Source organism: Lepidochelys kempii, chromosome 2 (assembly GCF_965140265.1).
Source record: "Lepidochelys kempii isolate rLepKem1 chromosome 2, rLepKem1.hap2, whole genome shotgun sequence".
NCBI classification, from domain to species: domain Eukaryota; kingdom Metazoa; phylum Chordata; order Testudines; family Cheloniidae; genus Lepidochelys; species Lepidochelys kempii.
Window position 1 is genome coordinate 128,656,044 of NC_133257.1, and position 18,011 is coordinate 128,674,054.

The following is an 18,011-nucleotide window of genomic DNA, read 5'->3' on the forward strand; positions in this document are numbered from 1 at the left end:
TGGTGCCCAGCTTCTCACCTGATGTGTGTCCCCCTGACTCCTTTTCCAGTCCCTTTGCCCAACAAGAGCCTGTTCTCCCCTCACATTATGCTTCTTGTCATATCTCCTTCCCTCCTCACCTCCTTACAAAGACAAAATGTAAAAATAAGAGGAAAAATTACTATCAACAATTTGTAACATAAGAATCTGTCGGACCATAATCAGAACAGCTATTCAGGTTTCCAAAGCTATTTCATAGCAAAATATTTAAAAAAAATTGTTATAACTCCCTGCAATGTAGCTGTCACTTTAAGAGGCTGTTCAGCTTGGTATTACAGGGGCCACCCCTGGACACGTTGCTTTTAGGAAGCAGAAGCACAGACGGTCCAGCTGGAAAAGGCAATTGTAAACACCACATTCAACTCAGTCTGGGGCAGAAACCATCAAACAAAAGGGAATTTTATATTTCTTGTCTCATATGAATACTGGAAGTCAGTAAAGATGTCACAGAATTGTTGCAAGACAGATTGTTGTGAAGTGTGGACCGCTCTCCCCATGTTGGAGAGAATAAGGAAATCAGATTTATTAATTCCATACTCTAGTCACTCTTTGAGAAAGAGTGAATGACTGAGAATCAAATTCTATGTAAAGCAGAAACAGAAGCAAGATCATTATTTGTCATATTGAGCTAGCTTTGGGAAAAGAAAGAAAGCAAATATAAAGAAACTGATTTTAAAATGTTATGCATTGTGTTATATCCTGGAAAGAGAGAGAGAGAGAGAGTTTCTGTGTCACATTGTTTTATTCCTTCATGTCAATAAATTTTACTATTTTACTTGTGATTGAACTTAGGACAGGAATTCTCAAACTCTATGCATTTCATGGGCCACATCAATGGACTGTTTCCCCTCCCGTTGGTGACTGCACAGATCACCTCCTCTCCCTTAAGTGATCCCATTATATCCGTTTGGCAACTGTAGCAATTGCTTACATGGAAAAGAGAAAGTACGTACTTTAGTTCTTGATGCCTTTTTTAATGCAATTCAGCAGCTGGAAATGGGAAAGAGAGAACACAATGTGGCCTGTCAGCACTCATGGACCACCGTCAACCGCTCTGCAGACCTGCCCTGGTCCATGGCTCACATTTTAAGACCTGCTGACTTAAGCAATGAGGCTTGTATTGCTTTCTATGAAGAGACTACTCTGTAGTGTAATACAATTCACTGCTAGTACATCTTTGTTGATATTATCGGTCTCTCTCTCTCACATTGTGCTGCATCCTATATCTGATACATCTTAACTTTTGGGGAAGGGTTTATGCCTTTTTTACAACCAGAAAAATTCCCTCTAGGCACTGTTTGGATGGAGCAATACTGACATCCACTGACGTAATCTTAGGTGGATATTTGCTGTATCTCTCCTAGCCAATGTTACACAATCCTCTACTATGACACAGAGAAAGGATTGGGATTAATATGATCGAAGGAGGGATTGTGCTGAGTCCAATTTGTTGTATTAGGAAATATCAACTGTTACAGATTAAAGCTGTGAAAAGGATTACAGCAGCAAAATGAGAAGCTACACTGTTGTGAGCCAAATAACAATATGCTAAACACAAGTGATGCAAATATCAACTTGAAGAAAATATAAGGTTGGGGAGAATGAATAGCAGCTCTGTACCATCTTCTCAGATGAGGTTTAGAAACATTTTGGTATCTTACATAATGTAAACCTGCACAGTTTTGTACACATTATAACACTGATGGAGCAGAAACAGATTTGTTTTGTTTTCTTTTTTAACCAATGGGGTAGGCAGTTCAGTGAAAACAATAACAATTAATAACTCTCTGGTTGCATCTCAGACCTAGTTGTAATTTAACTTGGTATCTTGTTTATATATTTAGTTACTATTCAGTGGCTTGCCACTGTGAATACTGCAGGATCACTGATGATAAAGGAAAAGTAAATATATCTAATTAAGAAAGAATGCTTACAAGAAGTGGTCACGTGTTTACTGTTTATCACTGCAAAAAGAGTAGATTAGGCTAATTACCTTGGACTTCAGACACAGAGAGCCTTCTATCAGGAGGGGGAGGGGGAAGCTTCAGCAAAAAAGCTTTCCTTTCTCTGTACCTCCCACTGCATTCACTTGCAAATCACTGTGTGCTTGGGAAAGCCTGTGCTTTCCCAGTCTCTAACCTTCCCATGGCAAGTGCTGTGGTTCAATCAGAAGAACCTCTCTCTCTCTCTCCCTCCCTCTCTGTGAGGGAGTGATTTTTTATTATTATTATTTTCTTAATCAGGAGCTTTGAATGAAAGCCAGTCAGTGAGAGAGCTCCCCCCTAAGCATGTCCAGAGTTAAGTGATGCTGGAAGAAGAAGCTGAGTTAGATTCAAGTAGGATCAGTCTTAGAAAATAACAGCAGAAAACAAACAAAAAAGGGAAGATAGTAGCAAATTCTCCAGCGTTGCTTGGGTTGGACACTACTACACTTGCTCAGAAGCAGAATAAAAGGTAGGAGCCTTTCATAATTGTATTTCCTTTGGTGGTTTTATTTTCTTGAACTATCAGCAGCACTGTATTTAATGTAATCCATAGAATTATTCTATTGTATACAACTTTTATACATTACAAAGGCACTTTGATAAATATGACACATACATGAAATCGAGACAAATGTGTGTATACTGTATTCAAAGTGAACTGCCTTTATACATATTCAGGATCGAACTGCATTTTGCAAAGCTTTTTTTTTTTTTTCCTTCCCCCAGTAACCAAGCTAGGTTCTAAGCAGCACAGTTTTAATTTGTATTTGATTACTGTAAATTCAGTGGAGGAATACTATTTGGACTTCAAAAACATAGTGTTTCATATTCTAATTATCACGAGCATAGCATGCAACATACACATACGTGCCCACACTGACTGCATCCTGATTGTAAGTCTATTACAGCTTTCTCTGATATTGCACTATTGTACTTGACTTTTGATTGAATTGAATCCAAACACTTAAAGCAAATACTTCTTCAGAAAGCAAGTCTCTGTGTTGAGACTGATGGCAAGGTAGACAGAGGCAATACTTTGCGTGCGTGTGTGTGTGTATCTGGACATGTACAGAGGGAAAAGTGCACACACTTCTCCTATACAAACATTTCATATTGTGGTTAGAAGGTAAAAAATCAAAGAAAAAAGGGAGAGAGAAGAAAGAGAAAATATATGTAGTCAGCAGTTGTTGTGAGCCTTTATTGTCACTGCTGCAAAGAAATCCATATTTTATGTGTTAAATTCATGCAGCACATTGCAAGTCCAAATCCATATTCCCAAGAAGTAACTGTTGATGGCGTTGTAAGCTGCACTAGATATTTGCAGTAGGCTAATACTGTACATACTAGTTGCAATCAGAAAAAAACTAGCAGACCTTTAGCATAAGAGAATTAATCTGCACATGCAATCAGTGACAAACAGCAACCAGCATTTTAAAACTGACCTATCATCTTTGTTGTTTCCACACAAATGGAGCTATTTCCTATAATCTTCATCTCTCATTCCAGTAAAAGCCTCTCTGTTATCCAAAACTGCACATCCGTTACTTGTAAGGTGTTTTGAGATACATTATTTTGTCCTCTGTGTGTGTGAGAGAGAGAGAGAGAGAAGAAGCAGCTCTGTAAAGAATGTTCTGCTTGCTTTTTATGGTGACGGTAGGCTTTATATTTACATGTTACTATTGCCAGTTTTTTTACTTGGAAAATATTTCTGAGTCTCAAAGCCCCTTGTTAAATATTCCATTTGCTAGGAATATTTTCACTTTCGTGCTAGTGTTCTTGAGAAATTCAGGTGATGGGAACTTTTACGCTAATCACATATTATTTGAATATAATATTAATTGCTTTAAAGAAAGCAATGAGAGAATTAAGTGTGGGATATGGGTAGGAAGAGGGAAGTTGGAAAGATAAGTTATTTTTTCCAGAGCAGAAAAAGTAGCTCTATATAGAGTCAATGTGGCTTCCACAGGGAGATAAATACTTCTTGGATCATAAGATGGTAATCTTCTATGTGCCTTGGGAACTCCTCAAATTCAAACCCATTCTGGTGAATACCAATGTAGCTGACAAGCTCATTTGTGGAGCAGGTTTATATAATAATTTATTCCCATCTTAAATCAATGTTTTCTGTGGTTTTGAGTGTCAGGGCGAGTTTGTATCTTTGAACTTAATTTTGTGTGATAGAATGTTAATGGTAAAATAGATCATAGCATACACTTCATGCTAGTTTTATTTTTGTAATGCTATGTTTGATTTTGTAGCTATATGTGGCATAGGTAAACAGATCTTACTGCTTCCTTTACCCTTCTTTTATATTTGTAATACTATCTCTTTACTATTTTGTAACTTTAAGTGGCAAAGGGAAACATCAAGGGCATATATCTGTAGGTATAGATATTTATATGTCAGTATATAGATACTTAGACAACTGTTGTTTACAGCATTGGTGAGCAGTATTGTGGATTTTGCTTTGGAGTTGATGTGTACGTCTATAGTAAAATTTTATATATATGAATGTTCTCAGTGGACTAAGGCTCCCTTATGAAAGTGCAAAGTGATGAAAATAATACCATACAGTTTTAGTAGAATCTAATATTGTGGTTACAGTCATGGTCCAAATATGAGCTTAGTTTAAAAAAAAAAAAACTTTACTGGTTTCCTATTAAAACACTTAGAGAATGACAGTACAAAACAGCTTATGTTGAAACAGTTACATATTTTCCCATCATTCTTGTTAAGTAACTCAATGTAAAAGACAGAAAAGGTTAATTTGAAAATGATACCCACCTTGGGTCCTCAAAGTCATTTCCTCATCTCAACATGATTTCCCAAGGAAACAAATGACTGAAAGTGTGTGTGTGAGCTGGGTGATTTCCATGCAAATGACTTATTTTCTATGTCTGTTAATCAGATTTACAACCAGGTGGCAGGTAATATCCTCTAAGAATTTCCCTATTGCATACCTTATCATGCCACTAGGTTGCAACATTTAGTGCATAGGGTAAGGGTAAGAGTGAAGTATTTCTGGATTGGCAGCAAAAAAGAGGTGGGGTTTCTAACTTAATATTAAATCTTAATTTTCATTGATTCATTATTAGCTAAAGTGTTGCAAGGTCTCAGGCTTCCTAATTAGACTTCATAATATGTCGATGTTCAGACATATTAATGATGTGTTGGTATTGTCAGTTAGCTCCATAATTTAGGATGATAGACAGAAATGGAAGGAAAGATAGAAAGTCAGTAAGTAGATACAGTAGTAAAGAGGGGCTTGAGAGACATTTTGGGAATGTCTTATCACTGGCTGCACTGAGCAATATATGCATTGCTCTCTTTTATGAATTACTATATGTAACAGAATTGATGCAGAGATGTTAATTAATGTATCATTCGTAATACAGGCTGAATATCTAAAATAAGAGAGAGTGAAGGAGTCTTGGTTTATTTTTAATTACTCTCAAACAGACTGTTTGGGTACCCCAAAGTAAAAAAACATGAAAGATGACTTTGTTGTTAATATCATGGATATTTAAGCAATGGCAAAATTGAATAAGCATTTTTAATCTTCACTGAATTATGTATGATTGTGTATAGTTATTAAAATAGAAAAGAGAGACTCTGAATGCAGTACAGCGAACACTTTTTAAACTGTGTATAAAAGGTCCCTTAAGAAAAACCTGCACCCTGCACCCTTCAATATGGACTATTCATCAATATTGACTAAACGAGACCCAAGCACTATATTAGTGGCTCACCCTCTGACTTCCCATGCTGCCTTTCATAAGATTAATTAACTCCCCTTTAATATTTCCACCTATAAAGATCATATTTATATGACATTTCATGTATACAAATGTTTTTTTCCAGATTTTTGATAAAACTTTGCTTTCTGTTTAATTTCCCCCCCTTGGAATAGGTATTCTCTTGATCTTTCTCTGTTGCCCTAGAAAAATCCCTCTGGGGTGTGTGTGTGGGGGGGATGTGTGTGTATTTGTTTCTGTCCATGTAGATTTACATCCTCCTCACTCTCAAGTCCTTTGAATGACGACTTCCTTGCAGTCAGTGGGTGGGGGTGGAGATTGAAACCCACTCTGCTACTGTGTTGGTTATAGCAGTCAAGCAATAGAAAGTAATCCTTGTCCCTTGGGAGTTGAGCATGCTTTGCATCCACTGGGCCACACTAACACAGTAGAAAGTAAACGAGACCCAAGCACTGCCTTTGCTTTTGCGTGGAGTTGAGGGGAGCCAGAATACGATCCATACCAGAAGGCCACTGAGCTCATGAATCCTCTTTATTAGCTTACCAGTCTATCTTTTACCATGTGGATGGTCTGCCAGAAATATGGTAGCCAGTATTTCTGTATTTCTTTAGCCTTCTTGACTATTTAACATCAAAGCTGATTACTCCACGTGGAAGGAGGGAAGAAACTTTATATGTTCTAAAGAGATTACATTACAATGAATAGGATACTATATTTTCTTTATCTCTTAATTCACATTAGATCTCCATTCCTTCCCTGCGTTTTGCCTCCAGAAACTAGTATGAAAAAGATGACTGTGTCATTCTGTTGATAAGAAGGAAGTATGTGCTGCAAGAGGCATAAACAGCACTAGAAGTAACTCTGAAACATTCTATAGGTTGCACTATCAATAGGTCATATGATTTGGGATCTGCTTCTGAACTCAAACCTTAGTCTTCCAGCTGCCAGTATGTAATGCTATCTTGGTACCAATGGCTGCACTGGGGGAATACAGAATTTTAGGAAGTTTAACTAGATATACTCTCAGGTAACATAGCAGGTGTCTGTTTTAATTATGTGAGAGTGTAGGGACAATATTATTTAATTCATTTAATGACACAATACTTATCTCTTTGTTACTCTTTTATTATGGCAACTCTTACACATAAGTCAAAACCAACTTTAAATCATATTTAATTTTCAAATAAAGGATATAAAATCATATTTTGTTTTTGGATTTTTAAAAGGTAATGGTTCAGAAAGAATATCTAGTAGGAAATGAAATGTCCAGACATTTGCAGAGTTCTGCTGGTGTTCAAAAGCCAAAGAAGTTCCCTTCTGTATTTTTTAACAACAGCAGAAATCTTTGTTTGAAATATTTTCCCATGTGCAATTTTATATTACCCTATATGTAATTATGTTTTTTGTAAATCTTATGATTGTATCACTGGTATTCCATCATCTGCCACGTTACTGATAGGCTAATGCAATAAATCCAGTCTCAGTGCTTTGCATTACCGCATAAAAACATGACATACCTTCATTTAGCATGATAAAATCATGCAATTAAAATGAATGCAATCCTTGTGAGCTCTGCAGATGTTATAGCACCCAGTTTTAAGGAGTAAGGGGTAGATATCAATGCAGTTCACTACACTTATGAACAAAGAGCTTGAAATACAACGTGTAATATGGAGGTTTGCTTTTTTCAAATTAACAATGTAAAATACGTAAAAAATAAATATCATACCCTCATGTGTCAGGGTAAGCATTAGTAACGTATATGTAATAGGTTTATTTAACAGAATGAACTGAACATTTGAAGAATTTCGACATAATCCTAGTGCTGAACATAAATAAAACAAATAATGTGTTTGTGTCTAAGAAACTATTAACTATGGTTTGTAACCTGTCCTTTAAATCAGCTACTGTACCCAATGACTGGAAGATAGCTAATGTAACACCAATATTTAAGAAGGGCTCTAGAGGTGATCCTGGCAATCACAGACTGGTAAGTCTCAGGTAAGTACTGGGCAAATTAGTTGAAGCAATAGTAAAGAATAAAATTGTCAGACACATAGAACATAAATTGTTGCGCAAAAGTCACCATGGTTTCTGTAAAGGGAGCTCATGTCTTACTAATCTTTTGGAGCTCTTTGAGGGGGGGTCAACAAACATGTGGACAAGGGGGATCCAGTGGACGTAGTATACTTAGATTTCCAGAAAGTCTTTGACAAGGTCCCTCACCAAAGGCTCTTATGTAAATTAAGTTGTCATGGGATAAGAGGGAAGATCCTTTCATGGATTGAGAACTGGTTAAAAGACAGGGAACAAAGGGTAGGAATAAATGGTAAATTTTCGGAGTGGAGAGGGGTAACTAGTGGTGTTACCCAAGGCTCAGTCCTAGGACCAATCCTATTCAACTTACTAATAAATGATCTGGAGAAAGGGACAAACAGTGAGGTGGCAAAGTTTGCAGATGATACTAAACTGCTCAAGATAGTTAAGCCCAAAGAAGACTATGAAGAGCTTCAAAAAATATCTCACAAAATTAAGTGATTAGGCAACAAAATAGCAAATGAAATTTAATGTGGATAAATGTAAAGTAATGCACATTGGAAAAAATAACCCCAACTATACATACAATATGATGGGGGCTAATTTAGCTACAACTAATCAGGAGAAATATCTTGGAGTCATTGTGGCTAGTTCTCTGAAGATGCCCACGCAGTGTGCAGCGGCAGTCAAAAAAGCAAACGGGATGTTAGGAATCATTAAAAAAAGGATATAGAATAAGATGGAGAATATCTTATTGCCCTTATATAAATCCATGGTACGCCCATATCTTGAATACTGCATGCAGATGTGGTCCCCTCATCTCAAAAAAGATATACTGACATTAGAAAAAGTTCAGAAAAGGGCAAATAAAATGATTAGGGGTTTGAGGACCCATATGAGGAGAGATTAAAGAGGCTAGGATATTTCAGCTTGGAAAAGAGGAGACTAAGGGGGGATATGATAGTAGTATATAAAATCATGAGTAGTGTGGAAAAAGTGAACAAAGAAAAGTTATTTACTTGTTCCCATAATATAAGAACTAGGGGGTCACCAAATGAAATTAATGGGTAGCAGGTTTAAAACAAATAAAAGGAAGTTCTTCTTCACTCAGCGCCCAGTCAACCTGTGGAACTCCTTGCCTGAGGAGGTTGTGAAGGCTAGGACTATAACATGGTTTAAAAGAGAACTGGGTAAATTCATGGAGGTTAAGTCTATTAATGGCTATTAGCCAGGATGGGTAAGGAATAGTTTCCCTAGCTTCTGTTTGTCAGAGGGTGGAGATGGATGGCAGGAGAGAGATCACTTGATTATTACCTGTTAGGTTCACTCCCTCTGGGGCACGTGGCATTGGCCACTGTCGGTAGACAGGATGCTGGCTGGATGGACCTTTGGTCTGACCCAGTATGGCCATTCTTATGTTCTTATATTCTTATGCAACACATGAGTAATGTGCATTCTTTCACTGGTTGTTGCAAGAAACACGTGTCCACCTTTAAAGCTATGACACATCTAGGACTAGCTTTCACTTCCAGTGAAAGCAAAGGAGCCATGTGTATAAGTGATGGCGTAGCTTTGGAGATACAAACAATTAAAAGGGGGTAATAATCCCTTTATTGAAAATGGATATGGCAAAGTGGACAGGGAAAAATGAATTGTTGTGTTGTGAAAAAGGAGTGGCTGAAAATATTCAAGGTGGGGAGAGGGTTATAAGCTTTCTAACGAGGAAACTATTGGTCATAAACATTGAATAGTATAGGAAATCATTTCCAGATATATTTATTTTGCCAATTAATAATCACTATTAAAAGACTCAAGGGCCCATCAGCTTCATCAAAGAAACAGCAGCTTTATCAATTTGCTGTCCATGTCTCTCAAAGTATTAAATTAATGGAAAAGGCAGACTCAGGCAAGTAAATTATATGCTTTCTGAAATTAGTACCATTGGGTATTTCTATAATGCTGTTAGACATCCAGGGCTGACCTGATCTTGCTAAGGGGCTGTTTAATTGCAGTATAGAAATTCAGGCTCGGGCTGTAGCCTGGGCTTTAGGACCCTGCAAGGTGGGTACATCTCTACTGCAGCTTGGAGCAAGCCTCCCAGCCCAGGTAGACAGGTGTGTGCTAACAGAACTTGAGCTGGTTCACGAGCAATAGCTGTGTGTACGTTGTGGCTCAGGCTGAAGTTTAGGTTCTCAAACCCACCTGACCCCTTCATCTCACAGCTCGAGTCGCAATATCCACATTACTATTTTTAGGTCATCGGCTTGAGCCCTGCTAGCACCGATCTATCTAACCTCACAACCAGCGGCAGTATAGACACACCCACTAAGGGTGCAAATTTTCTGTTAACTTTAATGGCATCACAACCTTCAGACAAAATATTAGAGTAGCTTTTGTGGGCATCTTAAAATAATATCTATTATTGAAAACATTCCAACTGCAACCAAAGTACTGCTTTGTAAGCTTTACCTTTGACAAAAACATCTGAGGTTTTTATCCAAGATGCAGTGAAGTAGAGGACATGGCAATAGGTAATGTCTTGGAAGTTAAATATAGCAAATAGTTTTTAAATTGTTTTAAAGCATCACAATTAATACTGTACAGACTGTTCACACTGATATTAGTGATCTTGTGCCATTGCACTGAGAATGTAGACAATGATTTTGAGGGATGCTGAGGCCCTATTGACTTTGATTGAAAATCAGCTCCACAGTGTGTTATTTCTGAACACAGACCTACACTGTGTTGGTAAATAGGCCCAATTAGTTTAGGCCTAAATCCCAAATGATTTAGGATTATTATCATGGCCCATAGAAACTTCAAGTGGAAAAAGTTTGTTAGATCATCCAATACTTGTCAATCTCACTTTCAGGGCAAGATTGTTCTAAAGTATGATGGGATAAGAGTCTAATCCAATTCCCATTGAAGTCTCCCACTGACTTCAGTGGGCTTTGGATCAGACTTCTAGAGAGGGAATTCTTACTTCCCTGCTTTGTGACAGGATACATTTGCATGAGGAGCAAAATGCCATTTGCTATTTTTACTGCCACATTACAGCTTCCCCAGTTTCTCCCTTCCATTAAGTATCAATATTTCTTATTATTTCCCTGAAATATGTTTGTTTTCATTGTTTTCCAAGTTGAATTTAATTTCTCTTTCAAGGTTTGGTCTCCTGTAAGAATCTCTCAGTGTAAATTTATTTGTAAGCTAATTTATTTTGTCATCATACTGAGATTTGTACTGTTCCTATATAGAGGCCTACAAGCAATTCATGCACTTTCTAGAATTCTTCACAATTCATGTGAAGTTGGCTTAGAATTATGAGGCTTTCCCCAGAATCGCTTAAGTGGGTGGATTTGCTCCTTTTTGTGATCAGTCTTTGGTCACAGGTCAGATTCAATAATGATTTGAAACTATTTTAACATAGGTATCCTGAAAATTCTCAGGTCTACAAATTTGCAATAAATCATGGTGGTGGGAATTTGTGCTTGTGCAAACACAGAATTTTAGATGTGCACAAACTATTGCATGCATGTACAACCTGCAATTTTTGCATGAATTGGATCATTGGTGAAGTTTGTGGAATGGTGTCCAAACCAGATTTAGGAAGATTGGAGTAAGTCTAATAGTAATGTTTGTTCCACTAAGGAAGAAACATAAAATAGAGGCGAAATTTGTCATATCAGAAGTATATACATTTTTGAAAAACTGCACATTGTCACCTAAAAAATAATAAGACAACTCATGTTAACCATGCAAACTACAGATGAAATGTGCAACTTTTACTACGAGCAAGCACCGGTGACAAGTGAGCCATGGTCCAGTTCAGGGCCAATACCTTATGGTCTCCAAGGCCATCTTAGGCCTGAAGGAGGGGGATTTTGGGGACCTCGTCAAAACAACTCCCCAAGTCTCTTAAGGTTTTACACTGAGCTCATAAAGGCTATGTGCAGCAAGTAATTTTCTGATAAAAAGAGGTCTTTTCCAGCCAATTTGTTGTCTGACTCCTACATGCCCCAGGAGGAGGTGCTGCTTCTTCGTAGTACAGTCACCTCAACTTCCCAGAGCACCTGCCTCTTTTAGAGATTATTCCTGGTTTCCCTCACAGTCCAAACTCCTGCTATCTTCAAAGGGTATCTTGAATGAATCACAAATACAGCAGCTGGCCCATATTAGGCTGAGAAATTACTTCATGACAGCTGGCCCTGTCCTGCAATACTGCATTTAGGGCATGCAGCTGTGCATGCTCTTGCTCTCTATCTTCTCCCTCCCCTTTCCCTTTTTAATCCCCACATTTAGATTAAGATTGAGGATGCTATTGATTCATTTAAACATTAAATCAAGGATGGCTGCCTGCAGTCATCAAGGTTTTTTTTGATGGTTTTTAAGTATCAAAGGTATGAGATTCTGCAACAGCCTTCCAATGGGGGTAATAAGGGCAAAAAAAACCTAACTAGTCTTCAAATGAAATTTGTTAAATTCAGGAATAGGATTATATGATGGAATCGCCAGCAATGGCGGGAAATTGTATTTGATAACCTAAAAGTTCCTTCCAGTCCTATGTTCCTAAAATTTATTATATATATTTTTACAAGTAACCACAGTTTCAGCAATGAACCTAAAGCAAGGTCCTGTATCTGGAAGTTTGGATCTGAATTTTACAACTAGGACCCATCTTTATACTTTTGTGAATCCTATTCACTTTACTCATGTAAGAAGTCCTCATTGTACGTTGGAAGAATTACAGCCCTAATTTGGCAGTCTATTTTTTTTTAAGTAAATTACTTAAACCTCAGTGGCACTTAAGCACATGCTTAAGTACTTCTGCTGAACTGAGACTTACAGGGGTGAGTTAAATGAGAAGGATTCAACCCTTAAAAGGACTCCTTTAAAAATGGTGTTTAATAAATAAATGTCCCCAAACTACTGGAAATAATTATTAATCATTTTAGTATCAGCAAATGTCCTAAATCTGCACTAGAATAGTCCATCAATTTTAAAGGTAGTAACTGAAAAGCATAAACCAGGACATGCACAAGACATGCAAAACAAGGAGAGATTACAAAAGTCAAAATAATGTAAATAACTATCATATTATTAAAATGGTCAGAAAATGTAAATATTTAATCTATCCTTTCACATGTAAAATTGTAATGAAATATGTAAATACCCTTTATTTAGTACTATACTATTTATTTCAAATTGTTTAATTATAAAATCTTTTGCACAAATCAGTGCTACTTTAAAGGTGCCCCCCCCAAGTTTTGATTTATGTATCATTAAAGCCTCATTCCTGCAAAGAGAATCACATGCACCCACTCAGCTAGCCTCGGAATTTTAATTACAGAACTGGGACCTAATTACCATTTGTAACTATGGTGGTGAATTATAATCACATGTATAGTGAACAATGTTTATCCTTCTCAGCACTCAGTAGAATCTAGAGTCAGTACCATCAAATGTGAGAGACCATGGCATCATATTTCTATATCACCAGCAGCATTCATTTTATTGGAAATCCTGTTGTACTCTGATCTAAAATAAATGTGGCTGCCTGTGGAGTATGTGAAGGCAGAATTTGGCCCTGTGACTCATAAGACACATCAACACTGAGTAAATTGTATGTAGCACTTCTTACTACATCAATTAAATTCTTAATTCATGAAACAAAAAAAACATTCTCCTTTCAGACATCAATTTATTTAAAATATTCTATTCTATTTTAAATAAATTATCTGAAAAGTATCTCAAATACATAAATATCAGTAATAATATTCAACGTATGTAATGATTTCATGAACCATTTAATTTTTGGTATTTACCTGTGTTGTCCTTGTAACTACTATATGTGCAACAGTATCATAGTAGGTTTCACTTGGATCAACTACTTAAATTTTGGAGCCATGTCCATAAGAGGTCAGCCCTGTGCATCAGGGTGGGAAGTAATTAATTGCACTTATTGTATCTGAAGAAATTAAAGAGCTATGTAAAGAGTGAGTGGAAGATTCCTTAACCTTTTACTGCTTTCCACTCCCCACCAAAAGAAAAAAAAAAGTACTTCATATTCCTGACCACTGTTCCCTCTAAGCTGTTCGCACACAGATCGTAAACCCCGTACACATGGCAAAACACCGTGCACACAAAAATTTGCACAGAAGATGTTTTTTGCGCACATGGCTTGTCAAAAATTAGAGGGAACATTGTTCTTGACACACATCTCTTTTTCCTGCGAGGGGAGTTACTACAGCCTTTGGGCTGAAACAGACCTCATATCTGTCTCCAGCAAAAGGAGGATATTGACATGGGTTACATCACTATGTTTAAATGATTAGAAAATGATACTTTTATGTGGGGGATGGGTGTTTCTGCCATTGAAATCCTGAGGTGGGTTCCTCTCCCTGACCAAGAGATTGGCACCCATCTTTTCCTTGCTGTTGATGCTGAAGTTTTGATTGCCATTGGGAAAACCTTTCTCCTTTCTTGTCCTCTCTCTGACATGTAAAGCAATACGATGTTTCTTTGACTTCATGCTCTAAAGCATTTTATTGAATTGAACTAGTCTCATGATTAAGAACAAAAGAACAGCCACACTTTGTCAGACCAATGGTCCATCTAACCCAGTATCCTGTCTTCTGACAGTGGCCAGTGTCAATGCATCAGAGGGAACAATTTATAGTGATCCATCCCCTGTCATCCAGTCCCAGCTTCTGTCAGTTGAAAGTTTTGGGGCACTCAGAGCATGGAGTTCCATCCCTGACCATCTTGGCTAACAGCCATTGATGGACTTATCTTCCATAAAATTATCTATTTCTTTTCTGAACTCAGTCATACATACATACAGTCACAACATCCCATGCCAATGAGTTTCACAAGTTGATTGTGTGTTGCGTGAAAAAGTACTTTATTTTGTTTGTGTTAAAACTGCTGCCTATTAATTTTATTGTTTGACCCCTAGTTCTTGTGTTATGTGAAGGGGTAAATAACACTTAACTATGCACTTTCTCCATGCTGTTTGTGACTTTATAGGCCTCTATCATATTCTCCCTTAGTCATCTCTTTCTAAGATTAATGGTCCCAGTCTTTTTCATCTCTGTTCATACTGAAGCTTTTCCATAGCCTAAATCATTTTTGTTGACCTTCTCTGTACCTTTTCCAATTCTAATATATCTTTTTTGAGATGCAGTGACCAGAACTGCATGCAGCATTCAATGTGTGGGCGTACCATGGATTTATATAGTGGCATTGTGATTATTTTTATTATTATTTTCATCTATCCATTTCATCCTAGATTCTAACATTCGTTTTGGTTTTTTGACTGCCACTGCACATTCAGCAGATGTTTTCAGGGGAATATTCATGATGCCAATATCTCTTTCTTGAGGGATAGCAACTAATTTAGATATCATCATTTTGTGTATATAATTAGGATTATTTTTTCCAATATGAATTACTTTGCACTTACCAACATTGGATTTCATCTGCCATTATGTCACTGAAATGGGCTGAAACGTACATGGACCAGACCTACTTTTCAAGGGGTTAGCTCCATCTCTGGATGTAGATGTTTCCATTGGAACATTAATACTTTTATGGACACGGTACGATATTATATACACATTTGCTCACCAACTCCAACAGGTTTGAGATGAGAAAGTGTCTTGATTTACTTGACTTATTAATTTGATAAAATCACAAAATATATGAGAAATTATTTCATTCTTTTATTTGGAGTTTTGAGGTACTGCCCACTAATGAAATTGTCATTGTTTTTGATTATTGAAATACTTTATTTTTAGTCATGAAATAACTATGTGGTGAAATTATATAAATTGAATGAGAGCACAGACTAGAGAGAAACAATGCGTCAGCCAGCTGAACCCACTCTGTGAAGTACATTGGGTGTATATGAATATATCCCAGTAGTGGCTCATTTCATCCAGCTTCTTGTTGAGGTCAGAATAATGAGAATTATAAAAAGAGTGATGAACTGAAGCATAGTGCATTATAGAAATAATCCCATTTAAATTTGGGTACATATATATCTTCAGAATATTTCAGCAGTCTATGCTATGACTCAGAGAGGTCAGTAGGCTAGCGCTCTCTTAAATTGATTACCTGTGAATGACAAGAAAGACAGAGATCTTATTTTACTTCTGAAATGTAAAACTTAAAAAAAAAAACAGTTTGTTACATTTGGGGACTTTAATTATGTTAATTAGATTCATGATTTAGAACAATATTAAAAACAGCAGTTTTCAAATCACTTCTCTCTTATAGGTTTTCTTTTCATTCCTACAGTCACCAGGCCATTTAAAGTTACTCACAAATGGAACAGCTCATCTCAATCACTAATGAGCAACCTAAACTACCTGTATTCTATGTTCATATATGACCACTGATTGGGTTATTTTTCAGTGTTGCAGGCTCGCTGTAAGAAATGCTTACTGCACAATACACGGACTCAAGCAAAAAAATGTAAAATTCCTTGGTATTGTAATTTGGTTATTACTTTTCCCCACTATGAATTTAAATATGTATTTTTAAAGCATAGGTTAGCAGGCTTTTAATAAGAAAAGGAAGAAAAGAAAGCACAGTACTGTAGATTTGAATATATGACTAGTCTATGAACATTTTACCTCTGGAGAAGAGTTCCTGTGTTGTCACTAGATAACAGACCACAACTGGACCAGTTAGTGTTAGGGTAAAATAGATTATATGGCGGGGGAGGAGATGACCAAATGGCAGTGACATTTGCAAGTTTAAGGAAAACAGATGAATAAAGGCCTGAACCGAAGTCCATTTGAAGTCAGTAGGAGTCATGTAATTGATTTCATTGGACTTACTTTGAGGCAGTAAGCCCTCAGAGATAAAGTGTGAGTGCCTTAAAATATAGTAGGTAAAATAAATTGATCCATGAATGAAATTTCATCTTTCAATGCAGTTAAATACTGTACAATCATAAACAGTGTCAATAAAATATTTCTGACATAAAATCTCTTGTTTCATAATGCAAACATCCTTCAGGGTATTGTTTTTTATAAGAAAAAAAATGCAGTTAGTTAAAGAATCTTAAGGAGAATGCATAGCTCTGCTTTTTTATGTGTAGACACTATACTTTATCACTATTTTGAAGAGAGATATGTGTCAATAAGTGCAGAGTAGAAGGATTATAAATACCAGTACTGCAATTATGGCATAGAATTTTTACTTTGTTTTCAGCTCTTGAAATAGATAGACGCAATTCAATCGGACTTTATCATAGAATTGTGTTCTTGCATTTAACAAAATTCTCTGTGAATTGTGATGTTTTGTGGAAACTAGGAAATAAAAAAAATTGAACATAATGAAATTAAAAATATGCTAGGAATATTTTTCATCATTGACTCTTTCTTGTAGCATGCACCTTTATAAAGATTTCAGTGAATTCAAAATGGCAACTGAATTTCTGTTTAAAATGTTAATGTGGAAAAATATTTTATAACTCTTCAGTTACCAATGAAAAAGAAATAGTTCAGCAGTTTTTTAGATTAAACTTTTCCTGTTGTTGTGTTTTGTTTGTTTTTAACTTGGATGAAATTCATTTACTTCAGGGTCATCAGTGTTTGGCTGGTTGACCAGCATACCCCTCTGTATGTTTTTGCCCACGGCTTGAAAATCAAGTATTTAATACTAAATTGTATCCCCTTCCTTTCTGCAATTTTTAGGAAACCTAAATTTAAGGAAAACAAACTTCCTGAATATTAATTGAACCAAAATTAGGTCTCAGCATTCAGCAGCTTGTCAAAGCAGGGGAGGGTTATGTGGACAACCTATTGGCTCACTTGAAGGTGAACTGTTGATGGTTTCTCTGGTAAAATTCCCATCAAAGCTTGTTTCATTTCTCTAGCAAGGAAACCTTAAGAATATCAAGATTTTTAGCCCTTTGGTGCCATCTTGTGGCAAGATGTCAGTTGTGAGGCAAGAGAAAAGTCATTCAGTCCTTGCTTTGAGTTTCTATACCTACTGCATAGCCTGGATTTAGTAACAGGAATACATTCAACTTTACTACCAGCTATAAAATGACAAACTGAGTCATGATTAGAATAGCTACAGAAATCGCACAAAACCGACTGTACTAATTACCAGATAGAAATACATTTTTACTGTACAGCTGCATGGAATTTGTATAGAATACTTAAATATTTAGTTAGGTCAA

General features: G+C 36.5%; 1 protein-coding gene across 4 annotated transcripts in view; it reads left to right on the top strand.

Moving 5' to 3' along the window:
- Positions 1 to 2,220: 2,220 nt before the first annotated feature.
- The window catches only part of CDH10 (cadherin 10), a 146,343-nt gene continuing 130,552 nt past the window's right edge, over positions 2,221 to 18,011 (top strand). For all 4 annotated transcript variants that reach the window (XM_073332273.1, XM_073332274.1, XM_073332275.1 and 1 more), the window contains exon 1: positions 2,221 to 2,493. The gene's annotated coding sequence lies outside the window, so the exon portion shown is untranslated. The remainder of the gene's footprint in view (positions 2,494 to 18,011) is intronic.